The sequence below is a fragment of the Tympanuchus pallidicinctus genome, unplaced genomic scaffold, assembly GCF_026119805.1.
Source record: "Tympanuchus pallidicinctus isolate F22 unplaced genomic scaffold, pur_lepc_1.0 scaffold2, whole genome shotgun sequence".
In the NCBI taxonomy this organism is placed as follows: Eukaryota; Metazoa; Chordata; class Aves; order Galliformes; family Phasianidae; genus Tympanuchus; species Tympanuchus pallidicinctus.
In genome coordinates, this window is record NW_026294721.1 from 40,626,654 (window position 1) to 40,638,377 (window position 11,724).

Sequence of the window (11,724 nt, forward strand, 5' to 3'; positions counted from 1 at the left end):
GGGGCTGTGCCGCGGGGGCTGCGCCCGGCCGGAGCCTAGCTGGCCATACGCGCAGCTGGCCGGGGGCATCCAGGCCCCGGGGCAGGAGGAAGCGCCTCCTCTGCTAGGGCACGTGCGGGGCCCGCTGCCCCCGAGCGCAAGGCTCCGTGCGTAAGGGGCATTGGGTCTGTGGTACCACCAGGTGCCCCTGGCCCTCCTTATCAGTGTAGGCTTGTTGTGCGATCTCAGCGTGTGAACCTGCCCTGCGTGCAGCTGCACCAGGCGTGGGACGGCCACAGGAACCTTGAACACCGGAGCACTGTCCCAAAACACGGGCTACTACTGGCCATCAGGCTTGGGAATATGCTTCCAGCACAACAAGGAGGGCAGCGAGGGGAGGAAAACAGCCCGGCGGAAGGATAAGGCACCTGCGGCAGCCTGGGAACAGAACCCACAGCCACCAGCACCCTGAGAACGAGATGTGACACTACCATTCAAACAGAGCACCCGTGTGGCGCAAGGGAGATGCCCCCCATCCTGTGACACAAACAGAGAGGCTTTTTGTCCCAGGATGTGATGTGCCATCTGACAGTGTCACAGCACAGCCCTTACACACCTGCTTGCCAGGCTGCAGTCCTGTGTGTCCTGCTGCAGTTTGTGTGCCCAAGCTCCAAGTCGCCTGATATCTGTCTCTCTTTTTTCCTGGCAGAAAAAAATGGATTTCATTAAACACCTACTTCTTCCAGGGAACACATGCTACTCAAACAGAATTTCAGAGCATCCCAAACTATTTTCGTAAAGATAGTTTTCATTCCATTTCAAAACCAGAAGATTTCTCCAGATAATAAAAATCCCCTATAATGGAGCTTTGGTCTTAGATTTCCCCTTTTTCAAACTTGTACAGACAGACAGAATACTTCATAAACCAGCTGGGTGGGAGAGAGGAAGGATGGGAGCATTGTACTTTTTCAACCACTTTCCCAATTTTTAACTCTTTCTTCTCACTTTAGATCATTTAAAAACAGCCCACGTGTTGGAAAAGCTAAAATGGTTATTTTCTGTAAATCAAAGGAATGGAGAATTCTCTAAAAGATGAAGGATTTTGAAAATGTTATTGGAAAGACATCATTTTCAACTTCTTTTTCTATAGTTTAGTTTTACCTTTTCATCCTATCTAAAAACATGCAGACTTACTGCCTAAACAACAATTTATCAGATGTTATTTTTCTCTTCCCTAACCCTCAAAAGACCTCAGAAATATGCAGAAAGAGCAACAAACACTCCATTCTTCAGCTGGCAAAGACATTTTTGTCACATAAAAGATTAGTGATAGGACAAGGGGGAATGGTCTTAAACTGAGACAGGGGAGGTGTAGGTTAGAAGTTTTTCACATAGAGGGTGGTGACGCACTGGAACAGGTTGCCCAAGGAGGCTGTGAATGCCCCATCCCTGGAGGCATTCAAGGCCAGGCTGGATGTGGTTCTGGGCAGCCTGGTCTGTCGTTGGTTACCCTGCACATAGCAGGGCTGAAACTAGATGATCATTGTGGTCCTTTTCAACCCTGGCCATTCTATGATTATATGAGAACTGGCAATGGAGGTTTTACACTTTCTTCATCTACTGGCTTCCATAACTCAAAACGCCTTTTGCCTTGGATGCGTTGCAACTGGTTGCCATCATAAGATGCCCTTCCTTCCCTTTTGAACTGTGGCCTAATGACACATAGTATAATTATCTTTCTTTAATGTTGCTCCTCTAAATACTCACAGATGGAGAGCATTGCATGAAATTTAGTCCTTGAGCAAGGAAACTTCATCTTTTGGTCACATACGTTTGGTGTGCTGTTCTCCATCTCCCTTCATGTTAACCATATGAGTATGTGGGTCAGCTGTGACGTGCATACTGCATATCATTCTTGAACAAAGCATTTCAACAATTGATCTCCCTATATTTCATATCAGATTACTTGACCAATTGAAACACGAGCTGAAAATAGGTACAATATCTCAAAACTTGGTTTTCTGGCAAAGCTGCTACTAATGGAAAACAACCTGGTAAATGCCTGTGAATGCAACAGGAACTAAGAAGAAAAACAATTTGGTCCAGAAGAGCACAAAAGGGAAAAGAGAAAGGCAGTACATAAGCACAGTAACAACCACCTGCTTTTCCAAGCGTAACTCCTACAGGTCATCATCAGAGATGGGAGGAAGGTTGGAGAAATGCTTGATTTGACCTTGTCCTGCTTTTGTGGGCATTACAAGTGAGGTTAGTGCAGACACTGCCTGTGCTGCGCTGGGAAACGTTCCCAACAGGAGCTGCACACAGCAACACACTGTGGGATGGCAAAGGCAGGCTCTGTAAATTCCTCTTACATTTCTCCATTTCTCTTCTTCTGCGACTTAGCCAAAGCACCTGCCACACTGACCACAAACAACCCTTCACTGACATTTGCAGGGATAGGAAACAACTGGAGACATTGTTCCTCATTTGCCATTTTTCTGCCTTGGTCTCTGAGCAGGCATTGTCTCTCTTAAATATTCCCCCAATCCATACACTTGCAGCTGCAAATCCATACCCTTCCAGCCGCAAGGCAAGTGGTAGCAAAGGCATCTCTCCCAAATCCTTGTCGTCCCGCTCCTCCCAGGCCCCGTGAGAATTATCTTTGAGACCTGGGGAAAGCAGAGGTGGTCGTCGGGAGCTCTGCTTTCAGACGCTACGGCCCCTTCAGCATCTCCAGGGCTTCACCCTTTGGAAATCCTTCCGTGATGCCTTCTTCATACAGCCACTGGGGAGCAGCAGAGGGCTGCAAAAAGGGCCTGCCTTCCCATTCAGGTTCTCTAAGAGTTACTTGAAAGGCTTAGGGAGAAAAGAGGCAAACCAGGGCCTCCACTTTGCTATGCCACAGCCCGTGCTTTGCCTGAGAGCCACCTCTATCCCACAGCTCCTTACTCCAGAATATTCAGGTCAGCACACCTCCTTCTTCCTCTAACACAAATTAAAGAGGAAAGAAAAAAAAAAAATAAAATAAAGCAGAGATCTTTCTATTCTGTTTTTCTATTTACTCCAAGCTTCTCCTTGATAACACCCTGTTTCTGGTTCTATGTGCAGCACACAAGCGAACACATTTCAAGCATTTGGGAACCCAAGCACCCCAACCAGGCTTTGTCCCTTGGCTCAGTTCACTACTTGACCAAGTAAAAAAGGAAAAATACTGCTCTTCCAGAAGCCATCAGCCCAACTTTGCTCCAGCATCACAGACACCTGTTAGCATCACATCACTGCTTAATAAGAAATAGCCAAGAAGAATAAGTGTCTTTATTATCTCTGTGGATGCACGTAACTTCGTGAGATGATTCATCGTTGCTTTGAAAATGAACCTGGCTTTAAGAACAGCTCTTCCCTTACCTAGCTTTAGCCAAATTTCTTTTTTTCAGAAAAGAATTTGGCTTTTTGATTTCTGGCAGATGCAGATTTTTCCTCATTCTCTGGATATTCAAGGCTGCATCTGCACTGGGCCACTGCTGCTAGACTCAACCACAGCAGAACCAGCTTATCCAAACTGCTCATGCATGTTCCCTCCACAAACATCAGGTGAGGATTTGGCTACGCTCAGCCCTCACTGCCAGCGGAACCATTGATGATCTGTGGACCAGGACGTTCTCTTTGATTGAAGATATCAACCTGGATGCCTGCCCCAGTTCTCTATGTTAAAACCTCACTGACATTGATTGCTCCTTGGAAACAGCGTAGCCTATCATACCATGAGGCACACTAGGAGGGCACCCATGCATTGAGCAACAGCTAATCTCTGCCAACATTTCCAGGGTCACCCCTTTAATGACTCCAAGCTGAGAGCTCAGGGAGACAAAGAAGGCTGTAAAACAGGCCAATCTCCTCTCAGGCTATCGCAGCCAATTTTATTTACTGCTAAAGAGCAATAAGGCATTATAATCCTGGAACAACCTGTGCTCCACACATCACCTCCCTTTCTTGTTCCCCAAGGAGCTCTCAATAACATTAAGAGGAAAAAAAAAGGCACAAAGAAGAAATGATGCTTTCAGAAGAGAGGGAACTGTGGAAACATGCCAATCTCCCCAAAACTGCCCAGGCTCTGCTGATCAGCATTTTTTTGAGCCAGACAAGGTGTCTCCATTTAAAAGCCCTTAATGGCTTATTCTTTTGAGCTGTCCCTTTTTGAACTCCTACAAATTTCAGTGATGGAAAGAACTTCCTTCTCTCAGCTCTGCACTGTGGGAGAAAGCCATCTCATCATGCTTCCTTTGACCAGGCCACCCAACAGTTCCAGCAGGTGAAATACACTTCCTCACAGCTGTATCTTGTCTGCTTGTTCCTGTGACGATCTCCTCTGGCCCTAGAGAGATCAGAGTTGTGAAGAGCATCTAAGATGTCTCTGCTCCTCATACTGCTAGAAAACATAGCACAGGAAACACTGTTTTGATGCGGGGTTCCAGGGATGGCATACAGAGAGGCTGTCCTCAGATCACTTTGAAAATATTAGCTAGGAAGACCCAACAACTGTTACTGTACTGGCTGGATTTGGTACAAATCTGACATCTCAGCATGGGCCTTGCTCAGGGGTATTTGTCACCTTCCCTCATCCTGCTAGGTCTAAAATCCACAGGATTAAGAGATAAAAAGCAGTAGGATGGGGTCAACTTCTTGCAGTCTAGTATCACCACTGCACTGTGCAGTTCCTGTCATCAAAATCAACCACCAGCAGCTTTCCTCTTACCTAGCAGATACCAGGGAGATGGGCAATTGGAGCAATTAGGGCATCAGTCTGTGCAGCTGCAGCTGTATGCTGTCATAGGGCCTATATTTTGCAATTGGCTTTGGTATGTGTTGTATTTTGACTTCCCCATGGAGTGTCTATTTGCCTTGGGTTTGGAATAGGCAAAGAAATTCCAGTGCTCAAGTGAAGGGAAGAAACACTGAGGGAATCTGATGGAAGCAAGAGAGGGCAAGGTTGTTATCCTTCTCTGAAATAGCACTGCTTAAATCCTGCTAATTGCAAAAGTTCTGTGCAGGATGAGCCTTTTTGGCTGCACTTCATGTCTGCTCTGTTTTCTGCCAGCTCATACTGCACTGCACACTGCTTTGCACTATGTGGGCTTTTATTTCCACAGAAAGTACTGCTGCTGTCATGTTGCCCCAAGGGCAGGCATCTGGAGAGCTGGGGCTGCATCCAGAGCATCTTGCTTAATCCCACAAATTCCCATCCCCGCAAAAATAGAAACAATCACCTTCTCACAGAGGAACTTGCTGTATCAGGTTTCCAGTGCTCACAGCAACCAAGCTAAATTAGTAGTATTGCTGTAGCTAGTAGAGTAAATGGTCTCTTTCCTTTAATGCTAAACAAATTAGTGATTTTTTTTAGGGTGTGCTTTTGGGGGCAGAGGGATTGTAGTATCCCTTATCTTTATGACATATTGCACCCATTTAATTTTTTGCACTGATGACACTGAAAGTGTGCTTGGAGCCAAAAATGAAGTGTTTGCCATGTGCAGCAATTGTGTTGGCAGACAGAGGCTGGTTCAGTTAATCAAGCAACTCCCATAATTTGAAATAGCCTCAAGCCTCCAGCAAGCTCTGCATTTAGCATATCTGCATCTGGAGCTCAGCATCTGGGACAAAATCTGGCAAATTCACCTGGATGAGACTGGGAGCAAGTGGAGGAGAAAGCCCCATAGCTCTGGCTCTGGGGCTGTGGATCTGGCACTGCCTCATCTTAATGTAAAAAGGATTCAAATGGGCCTGCTAAGACTGCTATGGAGGCTCCTTTTCCTTCCCAGGAAGGGTTTCTATTACCAAGGTGTATTCTTTCTTTAATTTAAAATGAAAGAACTTTAAACAAATGAATAAATGCAAAAGATTTGTCTACATGCTCACTGCTGCTTACTGTAACTTTATCTCATCTATGCGGTTGCTGGTGAGATGCCCTGCCATCTCTGCCTGGAAAACCTAAGGGAAGATTTCTAAACCTCCTGCCATTTTCTCTCTTTTCAAGCAGATCGCCTGGAGGCTACTGAAGCCCTGATGTTTAAGCTGTGTAGGGATATCAGAGACAGAAGCCTCCTAGGAGGTTCCTGCTGCATTGGGAAGTGCTGGTGTCCACACTCCAGAGCTTAGTTGCCTCTTAGGGAGCTTCATTTTCCCAACAGAGCAACGTGGAAATATCAGGGGCTGAGCATTTTGCCATCCCTTGGAGGTAGCGATGGAGAGGGTGTGGTAAATGCTGTCACACAGGAAACACTGGGTACAACTTGTCCCACACGGATGGGAGAAGAAGCTGTCCTGAGTTGGTTGAGTGATATAGAGATCATCATAGAATCATAGAAGCATGGAATAGCTTAGGTTGGGAGGGACCTTAAACCCACCCAGTTCCAATTCTCTGTGTCGTGCAGGACTGCCACACACCAGCTCAGCTGTGCAGCGCCCCATAATACCCAGCCTTGTGCACCTCTAGGGATGGCACATCCACAGCTTCTCCGGGCAGTATGTACCAGGGCCTCACCACCCTCTGAGTGGAGTTTCCTCCTAATATCTAATCTAAATTTCCCCCCTTTTAATTTAAAGCCATCCTCCCTTGAGCTATCACTGTCTGTCCATGTCCTTCTCCCAGTCTGTACACATACACAGGATTGCCCTGACCCCAGTGCAGCACTCTGTTCTTGGCCTTGTTCAATCTCATTAGGTTCTTGAAGGCCCACTTTTCAAGCTTGTCCAGGTCCCTGTGGATGGCGTCTCATCCGTCTATTGTGTCAACTGCACCACTAAGCCTGGTATCCTCAGCAAGCCTGCTGAGGGTATACTCGATCCCACTGTCTTACGTCACTGACAAAAATGTTCAAAAAGCACCAGTCCCAAGATGGACCCCTTGGGGACATCTGCACCAGCATCCACCTGGACATGAAGCTGCTGACCACAACCCTCTGACTGTGACCATCCCACCAATTAATTATCCAGTGAACGGCCTTCAAATCCATCTCTCTCCAATTTAGAGATGTGCTGTGGAATCACATCAAAGGATATGATGTTAACTGGGATAAGGTTAATTGCTTTCAATTAAGGCTGTCCCAAGACTGTTGGTGTGATGAGAAAGGCTACAGGGGATGAAAAGTGACTGGGACAGGATCGAGGGCTGTGAAACCTCTTCCCTTAATCAGCACATGGAGGAAAGCATATGCACATGCATATAACCTGCCAATATTTGCTTTTCAGAGGTGTTCCTGGGATTATAGAATCAGGAGCTCAATCTGAGCCAGCCTGCCAGCTCAATCCTGCCAGCCTTCCCAAGCCTCAGCGTGGAGCCCCAAGCCCAGGCAGCCTGCAGGGCCGGACAGAGCGCAGCACAGCACACAAGCTGCACATGACAACCAGAGAGTATGGCAAATAAGTGGGGTTTAAGGGCAACAAAGTGAGCACTTTGTATAAGACTTGCTGTGCTACATCACAAGAGTGCCTAAAAGTGGTGAACCTTACAGAGCCTGGGTGCATCCAGTAGGATGCTGGGGATGGATGCCTCCATGGGGGCTGGGTCTGATCTTCCTGGCTACCCACAGGAGACACGACAGCCTGGTGATTGCTCTCTCCAGCTGCAGCCCAAGGCCAGGATGAGGGTTGTGTTGATTTTGCGCTCCAGGGCTGCTTGGGCACGTGTACAGAGCTCACTGCCCCACGCAGCAGCTGTTCCCAGAACAAACCTGGGACTTCAATCCCAAAGCTGGCAGCTCTCAACAGCATACAGTCTGCATGTGATCAGTGCCCAGTGCAGACACCACAGCTACCCTCCTGCTCCTTCAGGCCAGGAGCACAGGGGATGATTCAAGCCAGGCCCTGCTGAGTTCTGTAATACATGCCAACTACCTCAAGAGAGCTCCAGACCCTCCCTCAGAGCCACTGTTTCACCCTCACAATCCTGCAGAAGGTAAAGCAGACAGGCTACTCCCATTGGCTCAGCATTAGGCAGATTTAAGGTGATTTAGTTTAAAATTCCTTCATGCTCCTTAGGAGTCTATTTCCCTCACTTTTGAGAGTAGAACAGCTTTCTACTGCTCCGTTCAAGCCCTTGTTTGACTTGCTCTGAACAACGCTACAGGATAGAGAGAATGGAAACATAGAAGAAAGGAGGAGAAGGCTGGGCAACTGTTTCCCCATAAGTCTGTGTGGATTCAGGGATGGATTTTCAATGTGTTCACATTCCATCTCCACAGGATGTGAAGCAGGCACCCCAACTCCATGGACTCTTTTCAATCATTTCTGAAGAGTTGTGACTCCCACACTCCTATTGAATTTGCAAGAAGGGAATATATGAGTTCTGATTGCCACCTTCTAGGCCTGCCTAGAGGAGAACCTGCATCACACTAAACCCTTCTCTGAGGGAGACTCTGAACAGCCAGAGGAAAGGGATGCACAGAGGCACAGGCACAAGACACAGCAACATGTGCCCAAGGTGGATTGGAAGCAGCCTCCCAGGCAGCCCAGACACAGGGAACTGTGGAACTGCTTGCTCGAGGCCTTTTCTGAAAGCTGTTTGCTCACCGTGTCTGTCTGGAGATTGGAGTTAAAATTGAACTCATTGGACATCAGCCCTGTCTGCTCGACAGAGCAGGGAATTTTGCAACAGTGCTCATGCAGCATGCATCTCTGTTGGCTACATGAGCGCAGAGTGAGCACAGCCTGTTCAAGCACCTACTTGCCTTTTGCATCAAACTCAGTCCAGGAGGAAACAGAGAGGCATTAAACAACTGCAAAAATTTTTGGGGAGCTAAATTTCCTTGTCCTAAGATGAAAAGGGGGGAAGGGTAGAAACTGATTCAATCACTGGTTAAAAAATAGACTCAAAAAATCCAGAGTCACATGGCTGTCACTGTTTGATGCTAGGCTTATCTAGCACTCTCCCCCTAGATGCCAGCCTATGCCTGTCTCTAGCAGTCTCCAGTTAATCCCAAACAGAAGTATACTTTACCTCATACTATAGTAGATCAACGTATCTGAGGTGACCCTAGGATGATGATCCTCTTTTGGATGACCTTGGTTCACTGTGGAACTCAAAAAGGAAACAGGTCTTAATAAGAGAAAAACTCATCCAGCACAAGAGAAGGCAAACTGTGAGAGTCTCCAGATTTTTAAGCTGAAACTGATTTTGAACTGCCCCTACACCTTGCTCTAACACCAACACCTGCACTGGCTTTTGGTCAGATACTTCAGCCTGGCCTCCTTGTGACTGCCTGTAGGCAGGATGAAGATAAGTACCACTGCAGAAACTGTGAGAGATGAAAACTTCTGGAAATCGTTTCTTCCCTTCTCTCTGTGATGTCCCCTAAATCAAGCTAGCACAGTGGCAGCCCATGATGAGAATGCTATGGCTGTTTGCGTCTTCAAAACCTTACCCCATGGGGGCACAGAGTTCAAAGGAGTACCTGATACACTAAGAAGCAACACAAAGCACAGCTGGAAAGCAGATGGACCCTAACCCAAAGCAGTCCAGTGTGTGCGCTTGGCAGGCAGGGCCATTCCTCAGAATGAAGGGGAAGCCACTTTGGGGACTGGGGACCTTCTTTCTTATGCAGCCCTAGGTAGGGCAGGCAGAGGACAAGCTCCCCAGCACGTTTGAGATGCAATGTCTGTCACTTGCCCCATGCCAGTCTCTTTGGGATGGAGATGTGACACTGAGCGTCTGGGGCAGGTGTCACCTCCTTGCATACCAAGCTCCACTGCCTAGGCCTATGTGTCCATATGAGGCATTCCCCAGCTGCCCTTACCACTATTTCAGGACCACTTGAATTCCTGGCTCTTATCAAGCTTTTTCCAGATACTTGAGCCCCTGAACTCAAATGTCACCAGGCACATCTGGGCCCTTCCCTGTCTATGCTCTGAGCCCCCTGCACAGAAGCCAGAGGCCAACACTGATAGCTTCTGAAGAACTTACTGATTTTTTGCTCAGAGGAGCACAGAAACAAGACTCTCAGGCTGCTACATCTAATGGCCCTATTTATTATCAGGCAGAGCTTCCTTTCACGTGCCCCACAGCAGGCACCTTTGATTTTTACACCAGTAATGCTCACCAATGCCCTCCCTGTGTCTCAGTTCTCCCATATAGTGTGGCTGGAATTACCAATGCCAGAATCTGCTCTAGCACTGCTTCTCTGACTGGAGCATATGGGTGGGAAACACCACTGGCCACTGCTGCATGTTCCCACAGGAGGTTTCAAGCTATTTGCAAAGCTCAGGAGCATCTCTACCTGGGAGCCCTTGGGATGTGAGAAGGAATTAGGGAGCTTTGCTTGTTTTCCTGGAGCAGTCCTTTCACTTCTGCCACAGGCCCATAGGATTTTGCCATCTGTGAAGCTTTCCAGAGAGAAATTCTAATCTATCTGTGCCACTGAGCAAACATTTTTGTGAGTCCTTTAGCTCCACTGTGGTCCGTCTTCCCCTGAATCTTGTCTGGCACAGAGCTGTGGCAGAAGCCTGAGGAAGAGAAGAGCTGGACGAGCCTGTAGTGATTCAACTCCAGATTACTTTCTCAGCCAGCTCAGTTTGCAGACCAAGGATTTCCTGAAAAGGAGGGCCTGCATTGTGTGCAGCAGTGGATTTTTTTTCCTTCTGTGAATGTGTCTGGTTCCTTTTTGAAATCAAGTCAGTTTTTAGCATCTACAAGGTCCTGTGACAGGGAATTTGAGAGTCTATGTATACGTCCTTTACAAATGGAAAAATTAAGAGCAGTGTGATGCTAGCTGATGGAATGACAGGATCTTTGATACAATCTTCAAGCAGTAAGTCTTAAAGCAGGGTGAGAAGTGAAATAAACCAGCCAAAATTACTAATGGCAACAGCATACGCTGCAGCTGAGCATGTCAAGGGTAACAAAGTCAGCACAAGCCCAGCTAGTCTGCAATGGGATGTAAAGTGAGCGCAGATCTTCAGAGGTGCAAGAGTCACATCACAGTCTATGGGCAAAGGTCTATGAGCCAGACTGCTTGCAGAGAACCCATGGATAGGCTTATTTGCTTTGTGATGAATAAAATACCTTTGTATTAGTAATAGATCCGTGTGTTTACCTTAGATTGGGTTAATACAGCGTTAGCATATCTGACTGCTTCATGCAGACTAGAACAGTTTTTTATTAGTAATTAATTAAAGGAAGGGCTTTGCTCTGAGACTGTATATTGAACACACAGTCATGTACTACTTCCTACTTGCAAACTCTTTAAGACCTTTATTGAAGTATTTTAAGATCCATCTCTGTTTTCTTTCTTTCTTCTCTCTCAGTCACACAATATTGGATCCATACTTTACTGATATGTGACTTTTCCATGTCTTATCTGCCTCTCATCTCTCTGTATTCACTTGTTAAATAACACACTCTCCATTTTAAGTAATGCCTTTTTTTCTCCCATTCCCTGACATTAAACCTTCACTATGGCACATTATCTTTGATGTGTCACACACCATGCTAGCCAATAATAACAGCAATAATATGCCTGAAGGAAGACTGACCTGGAAAACAAAAGTAGCCTGTTCAATAAACAGGAAGCATGCTTGTGCAGATAAGAAACGCTGGGGAACAGCAGTACAGTGATACATAGGCCTGTGATGGTCAGTCTACTGCAGCATCCATATCAGATAGGGAAGTTATGTACTTTGCAACCTAGTTTGTCTTTATGGGTGACTTCAACTTGCCAGACATTAAATGGGAACAGCTAATGCAAACAGACTCAGGGG